Raw genomic sequence first — 12,512 nt, forward strand, 5'->3', positions numbered from 1 at the left:
TGCTATGCATCTCCTAGATAGATCTTGTGTGATCGTAGGAATTTTTTTGAAATTACTGCGTTCCCCAACACCCTCAGGTACAACCTCCTTTGGAGCCGGCTTACTCCACTTTACTGCCCCAGCTCCTCCCGTCGCTCCATGTGGATCTTTTTCTTTAAATAACTTGGCATTTTCATATGCTTGGGTTCTCCATTCATCAAGTGAGCTAATATCAAATAACCTCTTCTCACCAGCAAGTTTGAAATCATAGTTGAGCTCTTTAATAGCCCAATATGCCTTATGTTCTAGTTCGAGAGGTAAGTGACATGCTTTTCCATAAACCATTCTATACGGAGACATACCCATAAGATTCTTATATGCAGTTCTATAGGCCCATAATGCATCATCAAGTTTCTTGGTCCAATTTTTTCTAGACCTATTAACAGTCTTTTGCAAAATTAATTTGAGCTCTCTATTACTCAATTCTACTTGACCACTAGACTGTGGGTGATAAGGAGATGCAATTCTATGATTAACGTCATATTTAGCAAGCATTTTACGGAAAGCACCATGAATAAAGTGTGAACCACCATCACTCATTAAATATCTAGGGACTCCAAACCTCTGAAAAATAACTTCCTTAAGCATTTTAATAGAAGTGTTATGATCAACACTACTAGTTGGAATAGCTTCTACCCACTTAGTAACGTAATCAACAGCAACTAAAATATGTGTATATCCATTAGAGGCAGGAAAAGGTCCCATATAATCAAAGCCCCAAACATCAAATGGTTCAATAACAAGTGAATAATTCATAGGCATTTCTTGACGTCTACTAATATTACCAATTCTTTGACATTCATCACAAGACAAAACAAACTTACGTGCATCCTTGAAGAGAGTAGGCCAATAAAAACCAGATTGCAATACCTTATGTGCAGTTCTATCTCCAGCATGGTGTCCTCCATAAGCTTCGGAGTGACACTTACGTAGGATCTGTTCCTGTTCATGCTCGGGTACACAATGTATGATAACACCATCTACTCCTTCTTTATAAAGATGTGGGTCATCCCAAAAGTAATGTCGCAAATCATAAAAGAACTTTTTCTTTTGTTGGTATGTGAAGCTAGGTGGTATAAATTTAGCAACAATATAATTAGCATAATCAACATACCAAGGAGTGCTACGAGAAGTGCTTATGACATTTAATTGTTCATCAGGAAAGCTATCATCAATAGGTAGTGGGTCATCAAGAACATTCTCTAACCTAGATAAATTATCTGCAACGGGTTCTCAGCTCCTTTCCTATCAACAATATGCAAATCAAATTCTTGCAGCAAGAGAACCCATCTAATAAGTCTAGGTTTAGCATCTTTTTTTTCCATAAGATATTTAATAGCAGCATGATCGGTGTGAATAGTCACTTTAGAATCAACAATATAGGGTCTGAATTTATCACAAGCAAATACAACTGCTAAAAGTTCCTTTTCGGTAGTAGCATAATTTCTTTGAGCATTGTCTAGAGTCTTACTAGCATAATGGATAACATTTAACTTCTTATCAACTCTTTGCCCTAGAGCAGCATCTACAGCATAATCACTAGCATCACACATAATTTCAAAGGGTAAATTCCAATCAGGTGGCTGAACAACAGGTGTAGAGACTAATGCTTTCTTAAGTATTTCAAATGCTTCTACACAATCATCATCAAAGACAAATGGTACAACTTTTTGTAATAAATTAGTCAGAGGCCGAGAAATTTTTGAGAAGTCCTTGATGAACCTCCTATAAAACCCGGCGTGACCAAGGAAACTTCTTATACCTTTGATGTCCTTGGGACATGGCATCTTTTCAATAGCATCAACCTTGGCTTTATCAACTTCAATACCTCTTTCAGAAAATTTGTGCCCCAAGACAATACCTTCATTAACCTAAAGTGGCACTTTTCCCAATTCAAGACAAGATTAGTTTCTTCACATCTCTGCAAAACTCGATCAAGATTGCTCAAGCAATCATCAAAAGAGGATCCATAGACGGAAAAGTCGTCCATGAAAACCTCACAAATCTTTTCACAAAAATCAGATAATATAGCCATCATGCATCTTTGAAAGGTAGCAGGTGCATTACATAAACCAAAAGGCATACGTCTATAAGCAAAAGTACCAAAAGGGCATGTAAAAGTAGTCTTTGATTGATCTTTAGCCGACACAGGTATTTGAGAGAAACCAGAATAACCATCTAGAAAGCAATAATGTGTATGTTTGCATAATCTTTCTAGCATTTGATCAATAAAAGGTAAGGGGTAATGATCCTTCTTAGTAGCTTTATTTAATTTATGGAAATCAATTACCATCCTATAACCTGTGATAATTCTTTGCGGAATCAATTCATCTTTATCATTAGGGACAACAGTAATACCTCCCTTCTTAGGGACACAATGGACATGACTTACCCACTGACTATCAGCAACCAGATAAATTATACCTGCCTCCATAAGCTTGAGTATTTCTTTTCTTACCACTTCTTTCATTTTAGGATTCAAACGTCGTTGAGGATCACAAACTGGTTTGGCATCCGCTTCCAAATTTATTTTATGCTGACATAGAGTGGGACTAATGCCCTTAAGATCATCAAGAGTATATCGAATAGCGGCACGGTGCTTTTTCAGAGTTTTCAATAATCTTTCTTCTTCATGCTCTGAAAGGTTAGCACTAATAATAACAGGATATATTTTCTTTTCATCAAGATAAGCATATTTAAGATTATCAGGCAACGGTTTAAGCTCAAACACAGGATCACCCTTGGGTGGAGGAGGATCCCGTAGGATTTCAACAGGCAAATTATGTTGCAGAATAGGTTCCTGTTTAAAGAATACTTCATCTATTTCCCTTCTTTCATTCATGAACATCTCATTTTCATGGTCTAGCAAATAGTGTTCCAAAGGATCACTAGGAGGTACGACAATAGAAGCAAGACCAATAATTTCATCCTTACTAGGCAATTCTTCCTCACGATGTTGTTTACAAAATTTAGAAAAATTAAACTCATGAACCATATCATCCAAGCCAATAGTAACAACATTCTTTTCGCAGTCTATCTTAGCATTAACAGTATTCAAGAAGGGTCTACCAAATATAATGGGACAAAAGCTATCTTGTGGAGAACCAAGAAAAAGAAAATCAGCAGGATATTTAGTTTTCCCACACAAGACTACAACATCCCTAACAATTCCCACTGGTGAAATAGTATCTCTAGTGGCAAGCTTAATTGTGACATCAATTTCTCTAACTCAATAGGTGCAATATCATGCATAATTTCTTTGTATAGTTCAATGGGTATTGCACTAGCACTAGCGCCCATATCACATAAGCCATGATAACAATGATCTCCTATTTTAACAGAAATAACAGGCATGCCTACCACAGGTTTATGTTTATCTTTAGCACAAGGTTTAGCAATTCTAGCAGTTTCACCACAGAATTGAATAACATGCCATCAATATTATAAGACAAGAGATCTTTGACAATAGCAATATTAGGTTCTACTTTAACTTGCTCAGGACGTGTATAAGTTCTAATATTGCTTTTACGAACAACAGTTGAAGCTTTAGCATGATCCTTTACTCTAACAGGGAAAGGTGGTTTCTCAACATAAGAGGTAGGAACAATAGGATCATTATAAGTGACAGTCTTTTCTTCAACTTTAATAGGTGCAGCTACTTTTACTTCTATGGGAGGATGATATTTAGACCACTTCTCCTTAGGGAGATCAACATAAGTAGCACAAGATTCACAGAAAGAAGCTACTATCTCAGAGTCAAGTCCATATTTAGTACTAAACTTACGGAAAATATCGGTATCCATAAAAGATTTAACACAATCAAACTTAGGTGTCATACCTGACTCCTTACCTTCGTCGAGGTCCCAATCTTCAGAGTTGCGTTTAATTCTATCCAATAAATTCCATCTGAATTCAATAGTCTTCATGATAAAAAGAGCCAGCACAAGAAGTATCGAGCATGGTGCGATTGTTATCAGAAAGCCGAGCATAAAAACTTTGAATAATTATTTCTCTTGGGAGATCATGATTGGGGCATGAATATAACATTGATTTAAGTCTCCCCCAAGCTTGAGCGATGCTTTCTCCTTCGCGAGGCCAAAAATTATATATATAATTGCGATCACGATGAACAAAATGCATAGGGTAATACTTTTGATGAAATTCCAATTTCAATCTTTTATAGTTCCATGATCCCGTATCATCACATAGCCTATACCATGTCAATGTGTATTCCTTCAAAGATAAAGGGAAGACCTTCTTAACAACATCATCGGGTATACCTGCAAGCTTAAATAATCCACAAACTTCATCCACATAGAGTAGATGTTCATCATGATGCTTTGTTCCATCTCCTGTAAAAGTATTAGCCAGCAGTTTTTCCATCATACCCGAAGGAACTTCAAAAGGAGTTTCATTTTCAATAGTTCAGTAGGTTGAGGAGCAACTCTTTGCTCTACTGGACGGGGTGAAGATACCCCGAACAAGCCCCTCAGAGAATTACTTTCCATAATAACAAGTGACAAAAAATTTCAGCACACTATAAAATTTTCCTTACCAAATTCCACTTACCAAAGGCGCTACACTCCCTAGCAACGGCGCCAGAAAAGAGTCTTGATGACCCACAAGTATAGGGGATCTATCGTAGTCCTTTCGATAAGTAAGAGTGTCGAACCCAACGAGGAGCAGAAGGAAATGATAAGCAGTTTTCAGCAAGGTATTCTCTGCAAGTACTGAAATAAGTGGTAACAGATAATTTTGTGATAATGTAAATTACAACAAGCAACAAGTAACATGGTTCCGTCAGAGCCTTAGATTGGTTCCGCCAAGGTTCCGCCTCGTGGCGGCGGAGTCTCGTCCCGAAAGGTCGTCTCTGGGTTTTTTGTCATCGAAAGACTTCATATAGGAGAAGATGGGCATCGAAAAGCCACCAGGGGGCCCACGAGGTAGGGGGCGCGCCCCGGGGGGGGGGGGCGCCCCGGGGGGGGGGGCGCCCCCACCCTCATCAGCAGGGTGTGGGCCCCCTGGCCTTCATCTTTGACGACGATTTTTTTCTTTATTTATTTTAAGACATTCCGTGGAGTTTCAGGACTTTTGGAATTGCACAGAATAGGTCTCCAATATTTGCTCCTTTTCCAGCCCAGAATTTCAGCTGCCGGCATTCTCCTTCTTCATGTAAACCTTGTAAAATAAGAGAGAATAGCCATAAGTATTGTGACATAACGTGAAATAATAGCCCATAATATGATAAATATCGATATAAAAGCATAATGCAAAATGAACGTGTATCAGTCAACAACAGAAACAAGTCAGGCAAACGAGTCGACGACTGAACCAAAAAATCTGTAATTGTTGAAAAAATTGCTTCTACCAAGTTCTACTCCCTCCATTCCTAAATATAGGTCTTTTTAGTGATTTGAATATGGACTACATACGGATGAATGTAGACATAGATTCACTCATTTTTCTTCATATGTACTCCCTCCGTTTCTAAATATTTTTCTTTCTAGACATTTCAAATGACTACCACATACGGATGTATGTAGACATATTTTAGAGTGTATATTCACTCATTTTACTCCGTATGTAGTCACTTGTTGAAATGTCGAGAAAGACAAATATTTAGGAACGGAGGGAGTAGTCCATATTAGAATTCCTAAAAGACATATATCTAGAAACGGAGGGAGTAGCATGTTAGCCAAAATCTTGTTACATGAGAAACACTAATAACTGGGTAAAATTTATGGGAAAATGGCTTCAACAAATGCTTCTGCATCAAAAGGTTGGAGATCTTCCACCCCTTCACCGACGCCAACAAACTTGGCTGGAACTCCATGTTCGTCTATGAACACTCACCTGAGACAAGATTCAGGTCAGCAAGTTTAGTTGTCGTTTATTTAAGATCCAGGACTGGAATTTGTAACTGTTACAATAAAGGACTAGAAATCGCCCGTACCACATAGCCAACACGAGCAGTCCCGTCTAATTTCATTAGGATGAATCCTTTGTTTCCAACAACCTGGTATGAAGCCAAGAAAGTCCCTCATTATTAGTATCCAATAGAAACATATCTGATGAATCAAGCATCAGAACAGCAGAGTGGCAATTACATCGTTTAACTCCTTCGCTTGCTGTAGCATATTTAATCCAATTGTGCCATGCAGAACCAGCAAGATCTCCTGAAGAGAATGGAATACACAATAGAAGTTACCTCAAAAGACTGAACAAGCAAAACACAAAATATTGATGAGATCTGTTTGTGCACTTTCTGAATTTGCTAGGTACTATGCAAAAAATGTTGAACTAATATGTCAGAAAGTTAAAATGTTTTTAATATATCCTTGTTACCTACTGAAGGGGAGGGCACTGCCTTCAGAATTTGTGTAGCATCACCATCAGTCACATGCAAGCGAAGATAGAATTAACGATTTTGTAATCCTAAAGGAGGCACTGCCGGCATTGCTAGCTCCCACAATCAATTTTCTTGCTAATTCTTTGGTGGGTTTTAGCGGCAGCTGGGGGAGGCATACAAAACCACAACTAAGTAAGATCAATGCACCATGGATAACACTTGTTAACTGATTATCTAGTGATACACAAGAAAATAATTAAACCAAACCAAGCATTACATATTTGGTCACAGTACATCGAGGGTAACATCCATATGAATAGATGGAAACTAACGTACTTCCTCCTCTTGGTTCCAATCATCATCGTCGTCAAACTTGATATTCTGCAGAGCGAGAATATATGAGTTAAACTTGACAATATGGATGACAACTAAGTTATGCATCAACTGGTCTATCCATTTCATATTAGTTGATGTGAAGGAGAACACATACAATACACAATTTTACCAAAATGATGAACCTTTTAAAACCCAATTTTCTACCCCAAAGAAAACCTCAGTGCATATCAAGTTCTAAGGTACTAACCTAATTATCACCATCATCAAAACTTTCTTCCTCTTCCACTTCCTTGAATTCCTCATATCAACATCCTTTTCAGTCTTCTCCTCTCCATCCTACAAGTACCAAGTCTATCAGCATTGTGGCATAACCTCACTATTTCTATAACATCAAACGGAGTGTAAGTCTTCAAGCCACTAATAAAATATCTGCAATAGAAAGATGCTTTCCAAATTGATTCCAACTTTCCTACAACTTGAAATATAACTAAAAGGTAATTATGGCTTTGCCATGTGCTTCCCTTCAGGATTCTCAAATACTTTAAATGACTGGTCACCTTGCAAACAAAGATGGCAAGATCTATAAAAAGGACCAACATACACAACACCTTAATAATATCTAGCCTAGAAGTGTTCGTTTAAGTCTCATTACTGCTAATAGACATGTCAATGGGATGGTGTAAACGAAGCAGTTTCCTTAAAAAGGGTCTACAAAATGTAATTGGTATGGGCAAAGTTCAGGGCAGAAGAATCAACAATGAAATTCTGTTTGGGTATTGTGAAATATAGCAAATTTTTGTCTCTATCCCACCGAAGTTTTCTCTTAATTAGCTGTCCTCCTCTAGAACCCGAGGCGAAAATAATATTGATGGTCTATTGTTCTGAAACAACATATCGGATCACATGATTGGTATTTACTTCAAGACTACCATGTAGTATTTCTGCAGAAAAAAGTAGAAACTGTACTTGTAAAAGATATTTAGAGAAACCAGTGTCCGACATTGTTGAGTAATAAACAAAGCAGTAATTCTGATCACCTGGCAGGAGCTAGCAATCCCGGAACATCTACACTTCAAAGCAATGTTATTTGATAGTTAGAATCTTAGAGATAAGACACCCAAGGTGGAATTGTTAGCCTCTTGAAACTATAGAAACCCAAATTATAAGTAGTTGAATGAACGAATCATTGCCCAATCTTAAACCTACTGTACTACTTCCAGAAAAACATCGATGATTTACAGATGCCGGATTTGTTCAACCTGGGAACCAAACAATGATTTCAACCACAGCATGGGTAAAGAAACGACACCATTCATCCATACCACTTTCTTTGTTACATTCAGCTATAACAATCAGGTATCTTTATAGCTATAACATTTAGATATGTATCAGTAAATCATATCTTCCATAGCTATGTATCTGTATACCTATGTATCTGGCAACATGAGTATACGTATAATTCAGGATAGGTGAAGCATAAAGTTACAAAATAACAAACAGAAAACTACATGTTTTCCTCCTCGGTTTGTAAATACCTGTGTTCCTCCTCGATGCAGGGCACAACCGAGACAACTTTGTGCTGCTCCTTGCTGCCTGCAATGTGACCGCGCCCTGCCCTAGATACCTGTGTTCCAACTATTACGAAACGAATATGTTAGACATCAGCTTGCTTGTTTCTTTGATTCTTCGGTGGATAGAAACCAGAGAATCGGTCTGCGCAAATGTCAGCCAAGGAGCAGACCTTAATCCCAGAGTGTGGCGCACGTGAGAGGGGAGGAGGTTCCTGGGGATGAGCAGCCAGCCATGGAGGTAATAACAGGAAGGGTGGCCGTCGCTTGTGCATCGCCTAGACAGAGCTTGGGGGAGGCTCTCTTCCTCTCGTCTGCATCTCTTTCCCGATGAAATCATGGAAGCATATGATAAATCAATTTTAAGAAAATAAAACATTTCTAGACTTGAATCCAGCGGTAAACCTACATATGCCAGCAGCAGGAAACCACATGAACCGATGCCTTGACTGCATACCACACACCCGTGAGTGGGGAATCAAACCAGAAAAAAAAATCATGAGAGGTGACACAAGCGCAACGTACCAACGATGGCCGCCGCCGGAGTGGATCGGAGAAGGGGATGAGCCTATGGGCTGGGTGCTCCGCCCGTCGCGCTGTTTGTCGACCACGACGGAGATCGGGATCCTTCTTTCTCGGCGGAGAGGCGGCGGCTTGGCTATCATCAACAACATTATAGTGGAACCTAAATCTTATAAAGTAGTAATTCATGGATACTTCTGTTTTGTCACACAGACCTCTGCTTTATAGGCATAAAAAAACTATAGATACTAATCCACAAAATGCCTCAAGTTCCATCCTAATATATCTTCTTCATCGGTTGCACATCATCTTCCTCAACTATGAGGCGGCCTTGCTTTTTACCAACCTAGATAACCTGGAATTAATCAATGAAAGCATCAGTCAATTGAAGCTTGATAATAACATAATGCATGACTACTTTGAAGCAAAGGTTAAGTAACTACAGATTAGAACATATTAAGCTTGACCTATACTTTTTAATTAATAATCACTTTACCGGCCTCCATGACATATACTGACATGGTATAATGACAAAATAACATACTTTTTTTCTTTCTAAATTGCATAATTGAAAAGAAGCATGAACTACAAGCAAAAAAAAGAACCAAGCATTACATATTAGGCAGAGCATGTGACATTCATTGGCAAGCATGCTAGTACCTTTGGACCGCCTATAGGTATACTCCTGTGGGCGCTGGCTGGTGGCCGACATTATCATGAGATCATAACATTCTTCTCTTTTGTTTCTCATTTTCGTTTTCATTTTATTTCTCTTCCCTGCTCAATTAGCATGCTCTCAAACTTCCTCTATCAATGACAAGGCAGCTCTCCTGTGCACCATCTATGCTCCTGCCCTATGTTTATTTTTTTTGTTAAAGAGAAACTTATTGTGTAAGCGAGAGAGATAGAACTGCCTTATGGACCTTCAATTAATCATGCAAAAGCAAGATAATAGGTCAAAAGAAGCACATGTCCCAGCAGTTGTCACTCAATTTATATATAATCTGTGAGAAATTATGCTGCTTAATTTTGGATTTGCAAAGTGTAAGCTTTTCACATCTGTAGGTGTAGCAGGTAATGGCTCCGAACCAAATTGGAAAAAAATGAAGATTGAATCAATTCTATGCCTCACAATTTCTATGAACTCTACATAGTCATCGTTTAAACACCACATGGATAAAAAATATGAACTGAACTTGACAAAATAAAAAAATCAGAACCGTTCTATGGCTGGCCATTGATCGCCATATAGGGCAAGGTAAGTAGGCATACACGTACAAGAAAGCAAACAAGATTGATTAATACTTTAGTTTAACTTCAAGTGATTGAGTTAGGACTTAGGAGGGTTTAGTAAGCAATAAAAAATACATCAGTTTAACATCAAGACCTTATACGTACCCTGTGACAGAACTCAAAAGAATATACATTGATCTTTCATTCAGTGGCACAAAGTAGCGAGCAGCATGTGGAACCTCTGTACAGGAAGTAAAATTACCTGAACACCAATCTTTATCTAACAGTTCTCAATTCTGTAAACTCCATCATACTGCTCACCTGATTCAGGAGCATATGAGCAACGCTTCTATTTGTGGGACCTTTATAAGATAGTGTAGTCAAATGTAAGTCCACAAACAAGATAGTGCAGAATAATAGATGGCCTCCATATATGCTAAAAAATTGTAACAATGAAAAGCAAATCATGGAAAACAATAACAGGCATCGTTAACACAGTTGAGCTAACAGCATGATGCCTTCATATCATCCACTCATCAAATGCTGATTGAGGAAATATTTATGGCAAGAAGAACATACGACACAACCCTTATAGGATAAATATGTCCAGAGCAATCTAGATTTGATGAGATGAGATGAGATGTGCACGGGGGGTAGGAAGCTCACCACGCCCACGTGAGGGGGCAGGGTAGAGGAAGCATAGCCATGAGGGAGGGAGGGAGGGCTCGTGCGTTCGGTCGTCCAGCTGCTGCTGCAGCTGCAGGTCGTGCGTCCAGATCCGGGGCAGTCATCCTGCACACAAAAGAAAAGAAACCAAGGAAGGAATCACGAGAATGTGGAGATGATGAATCCGAGGAAGAACGTCCGCAGGTACACACTCACCATAGCCGTCACCGGAGATCCGCGGTCGCCGGCGCGCGTCCTTGAAGGTTGAGGCGTCGTCCTTGAGGGTAGGGTTTGGGGCGTCTCCGTCCGTCCATGGCTGTTGCCGGGCCAGGTCGGACCTCCATGGCCGACCTCCCTCGAGGACGGACGTGGATCAGGTCGACGACGGCGCGCTGATGCCGCCGTGGATCTGGGCGCTCCCTCTTCCTTCCCTTCCCTTCCCTTCCCTTGGGATTCCTTTGGGAGAGGAATAGAAGGTTGGGGGCGGCGGCAAAGGGGGGCGAGGAGATCGCCGGCGGCGGGGTTGGATTGGGGTGCGGCGGCGGCTGCGACTGGAGACGGGAGATGGGGCGGCGGCGGTGGAGCGGGAGATGGGGCGGCGGCGGTGGAGCGGGAGACGAGGGAAGGGAGAGGTCGCAGCGGGAGAGGAGGAGCGGCTGTTTTTTTTACGTGGGAGGTGAGACGAAAATAAGTCAGACGAAAAAAACCTGCGAAAAAACCGGACGAAAATGATGGGACGGAAATAAAACCCGAAACGCGGACTACCAACTGAGACATTAGGAGTAGAGATATGTACTAAAGAGCTAGGTGTCACACAGTGTCCACGAAATATGGTAGTGTGAGGTGGGCCATGTACTCACTGGGCTGCCGTTTTTTGCGCTCCTCCGGTGTATGAGTGGAGAAATTATTTTTATCATAGAATCTATCTATTATATATTAAAAGTAATATAAGGTAAACTAGAAGCAATTAAAATCGGCTAGAAAATTCCACGTTAATTACAAAATACTAGCCCTTGATCTTTCAGAACTCTTAAAATTAATATCACGTGACCGTTCAATCCATGTAACATGGTGGGCCTAAGAGGGACTTACGTGACATACGTTCAAGGAAAAATATATTTGGTACAACCTCCAACGTATAGCAATAGAAAATAAAGAAAAAAATAGAAATAAGAAAAATATGCTAAAAAATCTCATAATAAATAGAAACATCTAACCATTAATTTGGTGGACCACTATCCTTAAATAGATAATTAACGGACTAGATAAAGAACTCGAAAAGAAACTGAGAAAAAAAATCAGCCTCCGCATGTCCAGATCCAATCTCACGATGCAACACTCCTTATTTCACAACGTAAAAGCTGCTAAAAAGTAAAGAACGTAACCTACCAAAATTGGATGTTCAGATCCTAAAAAAACTCAAGTCCAGATTAAAAAAAAAACTGCACGTCCACATCATATTTCTGAAGAACTGTGCGTCCACATCTGCACATCAGATTCCTAAAAAAAACTGATTTAAAAAAAAGATTCCTAAAAAAACTGCACGTCCACATCCTATCATACTACTCCATGTCTTCATCCCAAATCTCTAAAGTGGGCTAAAAATCAAAGAAAAGATAGAGACATCAGTTAGTTTAATTTTAGAGATTATCACTGTTATTAGATTTGAACAATCAATTTTCATTTATTTCCACAAGCGCTCCCCTACTATACCAAGGCGAATAAGACGGTAAAAAATTACAACAACAAAATCGACCCATTCTCTCATGTTGCTGCCACCGTCCACTGTCCGTGAGAAA

General features: G+C 39.5%; 1 long non-coding RNA gene across 14 annotated transcripts; it reads right to left on the minus strand.

The window, feature by feature from the left end:
* Positions 1 to 5,639: 5,639 nt before the first annotated feature.
* Positions 5,640 to 11,334, minus strand: LOC119312440. 14 transcript variants are annotated; one of them, XR_005151355.1, is made up of 15 exons: positions 10,930 to 11,334; positions 10,714 to 10,839; positions 10,310 to 10,409; positions 9,475 to 9,668; positions 8,818 to 9,169; positions 8,702 to 8,741; positions 8,466 to 8,614; positions 8,260 to 8,359; positions 7,762 to 7,794; positions 6,972 to 7,665; positions 6,721 to 6,769; positions 6,385 to 6,551; positions 6,147 to 6,215; positions 5,993 to 6,055; positions 5,640 to 5,892 (listed from the first exon to the last, which is right to left on the minus strand). It is a non-coding gene; the product is annotated as an uncharacterized LOC119312440 (long non-coding RNA). The 14 variants fall into 14 exon arrangements; XR_005151356.1 differs by having other exon boundaries at positions 6,972 to 7,060; positions 7,762 to 7,789; positions 10,930 to 11,332; XR_005151347.1 differs by lacking the exon at positions 7,762 to 7,794 and having other exon boundaries at positions 6,972 to 7,060; positions 8,818 to 8,950; positions 9,030 to 9,169; positions 10,930 to 11,327.
* Positions 11,335 to 12,512: the final 1,178 nt, after the last annotated feature.

Source organism: Triticum dicoccoides, chromosome 5B, assembly GCF_002162155.2.
Source record: "Triticum dicoccoides isolate Atlit2015 ecotype Zavitan chromosome 5B, WEW_v2.0, whole genome shotgun sequence".
In the NCBI taxonomy this organism is placed as follows: Eukaryota; Viridiplantae; Streptophyta; class Magnoliopsida; order Poales; family Poaceae; genus Triticum; species Triticum dicoccoides.